The sequence below is a fragment of the Motacilla alba genome, chromosome 11, assembly GCF_015832195.1.
Source record: "Motacilla alba alba isolate MOTALB_02 chromosome 11, Motacilla_alba_V1.0_pri, whole genome shotgun sequence".
Classification (NCBI taxonomy): Eukaryota; Metazoa; Chordata; class Aves; order Passeriformes; family Motacillidae; genus Motacilla; species Motacilla alba.
In genome coordinates this window covers 18,716,461-18,727,970 of record NC_052026.1, presented here as the reverse complement: position 1 = coordinate 18,727,970, position 11,510 = coordinate 18,716,461, and the positions used below count along the sequence as shown (strand labels likewise).

General features: G+C 60.3%; 1 long non-coding RNA gene across 1 annotated transcript; it reads right to left on the bottom strand.

Annotated features, from left to right (window-relative positions):
• Positions 1–2,104: 2,104 nt before the first annotated feature.
• Positions 2,105–6,045, bottom strand: LOC119705784. The gene is made up of 3 exons (XR_005258324.1): positions 5,675–6,045; positions 3,760–3,848; positions 2,105–2,441 (listed from the first exon to the last, which is right to left on the bottom strand). It is a non-coding gene; the product is annotated as an uncharacterized LOC119705784 (long non-coding RNA).
• Between the last annotated feature and the right edge of the window lie 5,465 nt (positions 6,046–11,510).

Sequence of the window (11,510 nt, the reverse complement as noted above, 5' to 3'; positions counted from 1 at the left end):
CGACATGGGTGACACGGGCTATGATGGGTGACACGGACTGCGATGGGTGACACAGACTGCGATGGGTGACACGGACTGTGATGGGTGACACGGGCTGCAATGGGTGACACGGAGCGACATGGGTGACACAGGCTGCAATGGGTGACACGGAGCGTGATGGGTGACACGGGCTGCGATGGGTGATATGGACTGCGATGGGTGACATGGACCGCGATGGGTGACACGGGCTGTGATGGGTGACACAGGCTGCGATGGGTGACACAGATTGTGATGGGTGACATGGGCTGCTATGGGTGACACGGAGCAACATGGGTGACACGGGCTGAGATGGGTGACACTGACTGTGATGGGTGACACAGGCTGTGATGGGTGACATGGGCTGTGATGGGTGACACGGGCTGTGCGTGGCTGTCCCTGGGTGGTGCCCAGGCCCCAGCAGCTGCCATCCTGAGCATGCACCAGCAGCCGTGTCTGTCTGTCTGTCTGTTCAGTGGCCCCTGTTCAGACACCCATGCTCAAGCACCTGACATCACTCAGCTGTCCCTTTCCTCTGTTCCCCATCCATCCATCATCATCCATCCATCCATCCATCCATCATCCATCCATCCATCCATCATCCATCCATCCATCATCCATCCATCCATCCATCCATCATCCATCCATCATCCATCCATCCATCCATCCATCCATCCATCCATCATCCATCCATCCATCCATCCATCCATCATCCATCCATCCATCCATCCATCCATCCATCCATCCATCATTCATCATCCATCCATCATCCCATCCATCCATCCATCCATCCATCCATCCATCCATCCATCCATCCATCCATCCATCATCATCCATCCATCCATCCATCCATCCATCATCCATCCATCATCCATCCATCCATCCATCCATCCATCCATCCATCCATCATCCATCATCCATCCATCCATCCCTCCATCCCATCCCTCCCACACCCAGCTCAGCCAAGCGGTTTCTGGATGATTTGGGGTGGGGGCTGTATCCATTTGCCAGCCCCCATGGACACCCCCCTCTCCCACCAGGCAAAGCCCCCTCTCCCCGTTCCCTCTCCCGAACCACCTCATGCTCAGCCCTGGGACCGCCCATGGAGCATCCACAACCCTTGGGATGAGCGTTACCCCCAGCCTGGGGATGGAGCCAACCCTTGGGGACCCCCAACCCCCCCCTCCACGGGTGGCACGAGGAGGGTCCCCGAGCCCCCGTTCCCGAGCAGCCCCGGTGCCGCCGGCCCGTGCTGGGCGCTGCAGGAGCGCCTCCCCCACGCTGCGCCTCCCCTCGCGTGTCTTTCGCCATCTGCTGCTGTCATTAAAAAATTAAATTTCCATCTGCTTTCACACTCCCGCCTCTCCCGCCGGCTCCGGTGCCGCCGCTCCGCGGGAAGCATCGCCCCCGGCTCCCTGCCGGGATGCGGCCGATCCGGCGGGACGCAGGTGACGCCGACGCCGAGTTCATTTCCCCGCTGCTCTTGGCTGAAATGGATCCTTCGGTCCCTCCTAGAGAGGTGGGGACCCCGCTTTTGGCCCCCCACGGGCTCGTGGGGGCGGTGCCGGGGTGTTTCGGGGTGCACAACCCACCCTCCCTGTGCCGACACAGCCAAGCTGGGGGTGCGGAGCCCCGCGGGTTTTATTCACCGTGGGGAATGGTGACAAAAGGGACAAACCCCGGTCCCTGGTGTCCAAACCCACCCGCGTGGGTGCCCCGTGTGTCCCTGGCAGCTGCAGCTGAGCCTTGGGGGCTGTGGCTCCATCCCGACGGAGCGGGGACAGGTCCTGCAGGGCTGGGTGTCCCCCGACACGGGGACAGGTCCTGGCAGGCTGGGTGTCCCCTGTGTCAGGGGCAGGTCCTGGCAGGCTGGGTGTCCCCCGACACGGGGACAGGTCCTGCAGGGCTGGGTGTCCCCCGACACGGGGACAGGTCCTGCCGGGCTGGGTGTCCCCCGTGTCAGGGGCAGGTCCTGCCGGGCTGGGTGTCCCCTGACACAGGGACAGGTCCTGGCAGGCTGGGTGTCAGGGGCAGGTCCTGCCAGGCTGGGTGTCCCCCCAGGGACCCTGCACAAGGGACAGGTCCTGCCGGGCTGGGTGTCCCCTGACACAGGGACAGGTCCTGCCGGGCTGGGTGTCCCCCGTGTCAGGGACAGGTCCTGCCAGGCCGGGTGTCCCCCGTGACAGGGACAGGTCCTGCCGGGCTGGGTGTCCCCTGACAAGGGACAGGTCCTGCCGGGCTGGGTGTCCCCCGTGTCCCCTCTCAGCAGGGGCTGCAGGGTGAGGGGCCCTCGCCTCGCCGGGCCAGCGTGGTGGTGCCCGTGGGCGTGGGAGGTGTGACGATGATGGAGGGCACGTGCAGGTGCTTCTGTCCCGCCCTCGGGGTCCCGTCGCTGCCGCTCCCGCTGCTCACACACATCTTCAAGCCTGCGGGAATTTGGGGGATACAAAGGGGGGATAAAAGGAGATCAGGCACGGGGATGCAGCGTCCTCCAGCTCCCCGCCCTCCTCCGTGTCAAATCCACCAGAGAATCCACAGCATGCTCACGTCTCCTCCCCTCGATCCACCTTGGATTTTGGGGGGTTTCAGAGGTGGATCCCCCTCCTACCTCGACCACCTGCCCGGCCCACCCCCCCCGAGGGGAGCAGATCGCTTTAATCTGCTTTTTTAATCAGGAGAAAAGCCCCGTGCGGCACAGGCGGCATCTGGGGAGGTTTCAGCTCTTCCCAAGCAAGAAAATGCCCGGAGGGGACAGACACTGATATTTTTAATCTCTTTTTAATTAAGGATAAAGCCCTGCCTTATGTAAGGGAGCTGAAAATGGGGGAGGGTCTTTTCTTTTATTCCAGGCTCCAAGCTCACCAGAGGGGTCTGGAAAGCATGGGGGAATATTTTGGGGCTTTGTCCTGGATTTGGGGCAGGATTGGGATTCCTTGGCTGCTTGCTTCCCCTCTTCAGTCATCCCTTGTTGGACAGGGGGGGTTGTGAGACCCCCCAACCCCCCTGACCACTCCCTGATGTGGAGAGGGGGCAGAGCTCATTTTTGGGTGATGCATCCCACCCTGTGCCCATCACAACCAGAATCCCACAGAATCTGGGCTTGGGAAGAGCCAGGGGAGAGGCAGCCCTGCATCCTGGAGAGGGATCCTCATTAAGCCCCATCCCTAACGACCCCGAGGACGATTAGCAGGAGTCAGAGGGACGCAGAGCTAATGGCAGATGCCATATCCAGCCCTCGCCCTGCGAGGCCAGCAGCACTAAAAGCTTTGCCCCTGTGCAGACATCCCTGACGCCATTCCCAGCCTAAATCCATTAAGAAAATTCAAGTTGGGGAAGAAGCTCCTGGCTGGAGCATCCCTGGGGAGAGCGGAGCGGTGAGGGATGCTTGGGGCCAGCCTGGAGGCCGGGAGCTGGGAGCCAGGCTCTGGGCTGAGCCCTGCATCCCACCCACGTGTCCCTGAGCAGCCCTTTCCTGCCTCCCAGGAAACCCACCTGATTTCTGCCCTTAACCCGTGGATTCTCCAGAGCAAAAGATGCAGGACAAGCACAGGACCGGGAAAATAAAGCTGGGAAAACCCTCTTTGGGGTGATCCAGGCGCAACAGGTCACCCGTGGGACTTCAGAAATTCCACCACCTTCCCAAACTCCACCAAACCGCCCCACAACTCAATCTCCTCCGGGTACAACCATCCCTCAGATGCCTTCAGGGCGCAGCAGCACCCCAAACCCCCAGCCCAAACTCACCTTTCAGGCAGGATAACTTGAGCCCCATGTTTTCATCCTCTCAGCGGGATCCAGCTCTCCAGCTCCGCCGCCGGGCCTCGCCGCTGGCGCTGGGGGAGAGAGGAGAGGGCTGAGGGAAGCGATCCTGGCGGGAGGAAGGAGCGGGAGCTGAGAGCTCACATCTCTCCCTGCGTGTCTGTGTCTACAGGAGCCACAGGAAACGCGGCTGCTCGCTCACAAAACCACCAGTGATGTCACGGCACTTGGGTGACTCAATCTGGCCCGATGAGGTCCAGGAAGAACTTTTTGGGAGGATGGAGAAGGGGCCTGGTGCTGGGTGAGTGGTCCCATCCCAGCTCCTCCACCCCTGGGGTCTGGGCTGAAAATATTTCAGGACGAGGGAATTTGGAGCAGGAGGAACTGGGCTGGTTTTAGGCTGGTTCTTGCAGAGAAAACCTCGAGTCCGCACAGGGGAAACAGAGGCACGATCCCAGAGCTGCCTGCCTCGGGCTGAGCCAGAGCAGCTGCCGGGATGCAGTGCTGGAATTCACATCATCCTGCTCCTCTTGGGCATCCCTGATGTCCCCAGAGCTTTTGGATGGATAATTCCCACTGTGGGACACCGGTTTTTTCAAGACGCTGACAATTTTTCTGCGAAAAAAAGCTCTCCCTTGGTTGGGAAATCTTCAGCCCTCCTCCCACAGCTGCTGGGAAAAGCTTATTGGGATGAGGGTCAGTGACTCATTTTGGCTCTTCCAAGCTCTGGGCCACACAGAGAGCCAAGGAAAGCCTCTGCCCCCCCTGCCTGGCCTCTGCCTTTCCAAGAAGCCCTGAGGTGGGTTGGCAGCAGCCAGCAAGAGGAAGTGAAAATTTGCTTTCTCTGCTTTTAATTCTGTATTTTTACCAATTCCCCGGGTGCAGCCTGAGCTGTGACCTACCCCTCCCACCCCAGGGCTGGGGAGTGGAGCCCTCCCCAGGACCTCACTTTGCAGCTCTCCTGGAGGCTGCCCAAATATCAAGAAATCTGTTCTGAGGCAAATCCTGTGGGCTTTGGCACCTGCTGGTGGCTCACACCACTCAGGGACGGAGCAGGGTCATGCTGGGGACACCCAGCTCCGTGCCCAGGGGGTTTTCTGGGATCTGATCCTCTGGGATCTCATCCTTGGGATCTCATCCTCTGGGATGGGGACACCCAGCTCCGTGCCCAGGGGGTGTTCTCTGGGATCTCATCCTCTGGGATCTCATCCTTTGGGATGGGGACACCCAGCTCCGTGCCCAGGGGGTATTCTCTGGGATCTGATCCTCTGGGATCTGATCCTCTGAATCTCATCTTCTGGGATCTGATTCTCTGGGATCTGATCCTTTGGGATCTGATTCTCTGGGATCTCATCCTCTGGGGTCTGCTCCTCTGGGATGGGGACACCCAGCTCTGTGCCCAGGGGGTCTCCTCTGGGATCTGATCCTCTGGGATCTGATCTTCTGGGATCTCATCCTCTGGGATCTCATCCTCTGGGATCTCATCCTCTGGGATGGGGACACCCAGCTCCGTGCCCAGGGGGTCTCCTCTGGGATCTGATCCTCTGGGATCTGATCCTCTGGAATCACCCCCTGTGGCCAAACCCTTGCAGGGGACACAGCAGCCCCCTCCCCACGGATAAGGGCCAGATTCCAGCCCCTGAATTTGGGAGGAGACCTCCCCCTGCCAGCATTCCAGCGGGATTCCTGCTGCCGGGGCTCCAACTTGGCTCCGGTGTGCCAGCACCAGGCCAAAGAAATGTTTGCATCCCGACGAGTTCACGCTCCAAAAAGCCCCAGACGCTCATGGCCGGTGTCACCGGAGCCGGGGCCGAGCTGCCCGGCCGGGGGGGAGACTCGGAGCGTGCTCTGGGAAGGGGAAAAAGGGACAAAGACGGGGCGCCCGGGGGGTGGCACTTACCCGGTGCCCGGAGGGGCGATGCCCGCGGTCGCATCCCACCTCCCAGCGCTCCCGGGTGCCGGAGGCTGGCACGGCGGGTCCCTCGGGAGGAGGGCGGCAGGAGGTGGCAGCCGGCCGGCTTTGGGTTTGGCGGGGTTGGCTGGAAGCCGGTTAATGAGGCTAGCGGAGCCCCGGCTCCTCCCATGCAGCCCCCGCTCCGAGCCCATCCGTGCCCGGCAAAGCCCTCGGGTGGTGAGGAAACGCTGCTTTACTCTCGCCCCGCTGCACAAGGCACTCCAGAGCTGAGAGACACCGAGGAAGGAGTGCCCTGGGCTGCCGGCAAAGCCTCCGGGCATCCAACATCCCTACAAGCAGCCCGAGGGCTACCAAGTGCCCCGAAAGGGCCAGCGAGTGTCCGCACCCAAACCACCAGCATCCCTGAGCTCCTGATGTCAACAGCCACCAACCTCTGGGAGCAGCTCCACCTTCGCCAGCTCCCAGGAAGGATCCTTTCCCCTTCCCAGCCCCAAAGCCAGCCTGGCAGTGGGACGGGCACCGGCGGCCTCCTCCCGGCTCCCGGGATGAGCGCTGCGGGTCGGCTCGCACCCCGCTGGGGGGAGGATGCCCGGGGGAAGGCTGTGCCTCCGGAGCAGCCGCCTTCTCCTGCATTAGCAGCAGCCAGAGGCTTTTCCGTGTTCCCCCTCCTCTGCAATTAGGCCCCGCGCCTCTCAGGCTCCTTTTCAGGCGGAGGGAGAGCAGCGGCTCGAATGCAGGGAGCACATGAGACACCCCCGGCTGCGGGGGGCAGGCGGTGCGAGGGGAGGGAAGCTCGGAACCTCACCCCGGGATCAGCACAGAGCTGGTCCCAGCGCTTCGGGAGGGCTCCGGCGGGATCAGAGCCTCACCAAGCCCGGCCGGGATGGGTGCGAAGGGCAGCAGGGAGAGCAAAGGGGTGGTTTTGCTCCTCTTTCTGCTGGTTTGGTCCTGCCATGTCTGATGAACATCAGAAACCTGGGAAGAGCTGATTTCCTTCCCGATCTGACTCCTCTGATTTGTCAAACAACGGAGTTATTGCAGAGTTCCAGGAGCGGGGAGGGTGGCACAGGGGCAAGGCTGCAGCTCCAGCTGTAGGCACAGTCCTGGGCAGAGACGTTTGCAACCCACAGCTCCCCTTATTCCCCCCATAAAACTGACAAATTAATCGTTTTATGTGGATTTTTTTCCCCCTGTTCACCTGCAAAGTCTAAGACTTAGAGACAAATCCTGAAGCAGAGCCTGATCTTTCAAGATCCCATCCCAAACTCAGAGCAGGCAGCATCCCATGGAGCCAGGGATCGCTCCCTGGCAGCACAAATCCAGTCAGAGCAGCACAAATCCCACCTCCACCTCGAGCTGTTTTACTGCCTGTCTCCAAAACGACCTGTTTGCTGCTGCTGGGTGAGAGCAAACAGCCCCAAACCCACGAGGGCTAGGATTAGCCTGGCCTGGAGCAGCAGTTGTTGCTACAACAGTGACAAAAAGCGATTGTCTTGCTGCAGCAGGGATGGGAAACATAAACACCAGGCTGCAAAAATACCTGTGGTTAGTTCTGCGGGTGCAGCACAGCTCCAGCTGCTCTGCTGACACCTGATAGGCACAAACACGAGCGTCAAACACCCCTTCCTGCCCTCCCCAGGGCTGGTGAACAAAGCCAAAACCTTTGTGAAGGTTTAAAAAGTGGGGGTTGTCCGCCTTGAGGTGACTGGGAATGGCCTGGAGCCCCTCTGCTGTGGGGCCCTGGGTGAGCTGAGTGCCAGGAACAGGAGCAGCCCAGTGAGCTCAACACTCCCTTTCCAGGGTCACATCCCTTCCAGGAGGAGTTCCTGGCTCCTGTCACAAGGCTCTGAGCTGTGACCTGCTGAGCATCACGTCAGGGCAAGTGGCCAAAGCCCACCAAGAGCCAGCTGGCCAGGGGAGGAGGAGGATGGGCTCAGGGGGTGGGTGGGTATGGAGCCACCTTCACTCCCTGGGGGAAGATTGTCCTTCCAGAGCTGGCCAGAGCCTGGCTGTCCCCTGAGGCAGTCGCTGGCTGGTTCCCAGTCCTGCCTGCGTCCCTTTGGTACTGGGCCGCTCCTCTCCCTGTGCTTCCCAGCCCTCCTGCTCCATCCTGGCCTGGGGCTGAAGCCCTGTTGGGGGTGAGGATGGAGGGCAGCCTCCCAGCTTCCCTCTGGGGGAAGGGCAGGGAGAGCTGCTGCTTCCCAGGCGCCAGAGGAACCGCAGGGACAAGGGACGCGTTGTGCAAACGCTGGCCACGAGAAAAGCTTTGGCTGGAGAGCCCGGAGCAGCTCTGCCTTCAGGAGCTGCTCCTGCGAACACCAGCTGGGCTCCCCTTCCAGCAGGGAGGGGGAGGAAGCTCCTTTCTGGGTCACAGAGTGCCAGGGTCTGCTAACGCAGGTGACGCGTCACCCCGTGCTAATGGAGCAACGAGGCCACCTGTCCCCTCCTGCCCCCGGCCCTTCTGGCCCGAGCAGGGGAAAGGGCTGCTCCCAGCCCGGCTCTGGGGCTGCCCCAGAAAGGAGCTGCTGAAAGGGTCCTGCCAGAGCTGGAAGTGGCAACCAGGGTTGAAGTGGAAAAAGAAACTCTCTCCGTGAGATCCAGAGTCACCAGGGCTGGCGAGCAGCACCCGGAGGGGATGCCAGGCGTGGGGAGGGAGGGAGGGAGGAGGATGTCACGAGGAGGCAGCTGAAGATGCAGGCTCCGGGGGAACTGGAGCAGCTCCAGCGTTCCCCAAGCACGGGCTCTTGGCAGGAGCGGCAGAGCGAGACAGCAGCAGGAACCGCGTGGGCTGGAAGCACCCCCGGAGAAAATCCAGCGGGATGGGGCAGGAGAGGGGGTCGGGAGGGAATCGGGGAGCAAGCACGTACCTGAGGCACAGAGCTCCTGCATCCAGAACAAAGCAGCTCTCCTACCTGAGGCACAGAGCTCCTGCATCCAGAACAAATCCCCTTTCCTACCTGAGGGCACAGAGCTCCTGCATCCAGAACAAATCCCCTCTCCTACCTGAGGCACAGAGCTCCTGCATCCAGAACAAATCCCCTCTCCTACCTGAGGCACAGAGCTCCTGCATCCAGAACAAAGCATCTCTCCCCTGGCATGGATTCCGCCGGGAGGCCACAGCCGGGAATTGGCTCAGGGACCTGGCCACGGCTGCCGCGCTTCCCGGCTCGCTGAGCTCCAGGTTAATCTGGGCCCAGCTTTCCCTTTTATCCCCCGCTGCTACAACCTCGATAGAGTTTTTCAATTAGGTCCATCTTTTAAGCTCCAGGGTGCATTTCTAGGAAGGGCGGCGGCCTTGGCGGGCTGGCTGTGCGCAGAGCGGGCCGTGCCTGGCACGGATCCTGCCCGCATCCCGCTGGAGCGCTGCAGCCCCAGCAGCCCTGCCTGGAAGCACTCCCGGAGTGCCCCCTCACCCCCAGCCCACCTACCGGGTGTTTTTAAGAGCAGAGTTTCCCGCTTCCCTCATCCCAGCTCTGGCAGGCTGGAAGTGCCACACGCAGGAGCGCTGTCCCCACTGCCAGCCCCCCGTGTCCGTCCTCTCCGAATCTGCCTCTGGAAAGCCAGAGGAAGGGATGCAGCTGGGGTGGACTTTCGAAGGAGAAGGCTGGGTGAAAATGTGGTCTAAAAGCGACAGTGGAAAAAAAAAAATAAGAAAGGGAAATCGATAAAGCCCTCAGCGGCTCCTTGGGCACACAGAAAGCGCTGCCGGCTGCGGGAGGGCTGGCTCAGGGCGCTGGGGGAAGCCAGGAGGGGGCTGTGCTGCAGGACTGGGATGTGTGGAAGTCTTCAAGTCCAGCTGGGAATAGCAGAGCCTGGGCAGGATGGGAGGGGAGCGGCCCAACAGGGACCAGCTCGTGTGGGTGTCCCAGCTCGGCCCCAGGAGCTGAATTCCACCCAAACGAGAAGCGGAGCTCACAAACCGAGCACATTCCCCCTCGAGGCCATTTTCCAGGCTGCACTCAGCCGCAAGCCCACCCCACTAACAGCCTCCTCCATTAGCATCGTCGCGGCTCTCCCTGGCAGTGCCCTCCTCCTCCGGCATCTCCAGCTCGGAGTGCAGCGATTAGGCCGGGAGCCAGGGAGCAGAGAGCGGGCACTGCCTCCCGCGTCTGTCCCCGTCACCTCTCCTCGCCTGCCACTCGCTGGAGGAATTCTTGGGGGCAGGGGGCCGCCCCTCACGGCTGGGGTGGGCTCTGCACATCTGTCTGCTCCTGGCTCCAGCTGTGCCAGGTGATCTCTGAACCGCTCACCTGCTCCTGCATCAGCTCCAAGAGCTGGAGCTGGTACAGCTCTGCTCGCTTTCCACGGGGAGGGAACATCCCAGGAGCAGATGGGAAGAGGGAAAATGCCAGCAGCAGGCTGCTTTGCTAGCTGATGGGGTAAAAAACTTCCCCAAATCCTCGAATGCACACACAGAGTGATGAGCTCAGGGAGAATGCGGGACCCGGCATTCCCTGGGAGCAGGGACCTCACTTGTGAGCGCCCCAGAACAGCTGGTCAGGGATTCCGTGGCTGCTGTCACCCATCTGCTTGTGGGGATGTTTGTCACTGGACTGGAAAATCGGGTTGAGTGGGGAAAAGAGAATCCCACAGGCTGGGAGAGCTGGGGGTGCTCACCCGGAGAGGAGAAGGCTCCAGGCAGAGCTCAGAGCCCCTGGCAGGGCCTGAAGGGGCTCCTGGAGAGCTGCAGAGGGACTGGAGACAAGGGATGGAGGGACAGGACACAGGGAATGGCTCCCACTGCCAGAGGATGATTTAGATGGGATTTTGGGAAGGAATTGTTCCCTGGCAGGGTGAGCAGGCCCTGGCACAGGGTGCCCAGAGTAGCTGGGGCTGCCCCTGGATCCCTGGCAGTGCCCAAGGCCAGGCTGGACAGGGCTTGGAGCAGCCTGGGACAGTGGAAGGTGTCCCTGCCCATGGCAGGGGGTGGAATGAGATGAGTTTAAGATCTTTTCCCACCCAAACCATTCAGGGATTCTTTTTTTCCAAGTGCTTCAGGTCGTGTGGATGAGGTAAAAAGTTGGGAATTAAAAAAACATCTGGGCAGGCAAATGCCAAATCTCCAAACTTTGGTGGATAGGGAGAAAAAAGTTAATCCTGTAAGTCATTAATTGCTAACAAACCAAAAAAGAGCAAGACACATTCCCAGCGCTGCCTTCCCAGCTCTCAGCAAGAGGTGCCTTCCCCAAGATTTCCTCCCCCTGAATTTTAAAAGGAATTACCTTGAATTCCTGCCCTGAATCCAGAGGATCAAGCAGCCAGGAAAGCAGCATTTGCTCAGGGCACATCAGCAGGAGAGGGGAACACAGCCTTCCCTGAGCCCTGCAGCTTCCTCATTCTTCCAGGAGAGCCATGGTAGCTGCCTGGATTTATGGAATTGCTGCTTTTGTCCAGCCTTCAATGCAAATAGGCCAGGGGAGATAAGACCTGCAGGTTTGTCCTCTTTACTTAAAGCCAGCCTGGGCTTCTGCAGGTGGCAAAAAATCCTCATTTGAAAGCAAAGGGAAGATTTAAAAAAGGGGAAGACAAAGCACTAAAAGCTGCTCCCCTTCCAGCAGTGTGTCCCAGGGAATATTCCAGCAGGTTACACACTGAGGAGACAAACTGCCTAACAGGGGGAGCAGGATTAGCCTGAATTTGCATATTTATGATCAAAGCTTGATTAGGAGATGCTGTTACAAAGAACAAGAAACACATTTCCCGTGGCTCAGGAGACCCAGCAGCTCCTTCTGACAACCCCACACGAGGAATCTGGCTAAGATAAGGATCTGCCTCTGGAACAATACCTTGGATTTCGCTGGCTGCTTGTACCAAGTCCTCT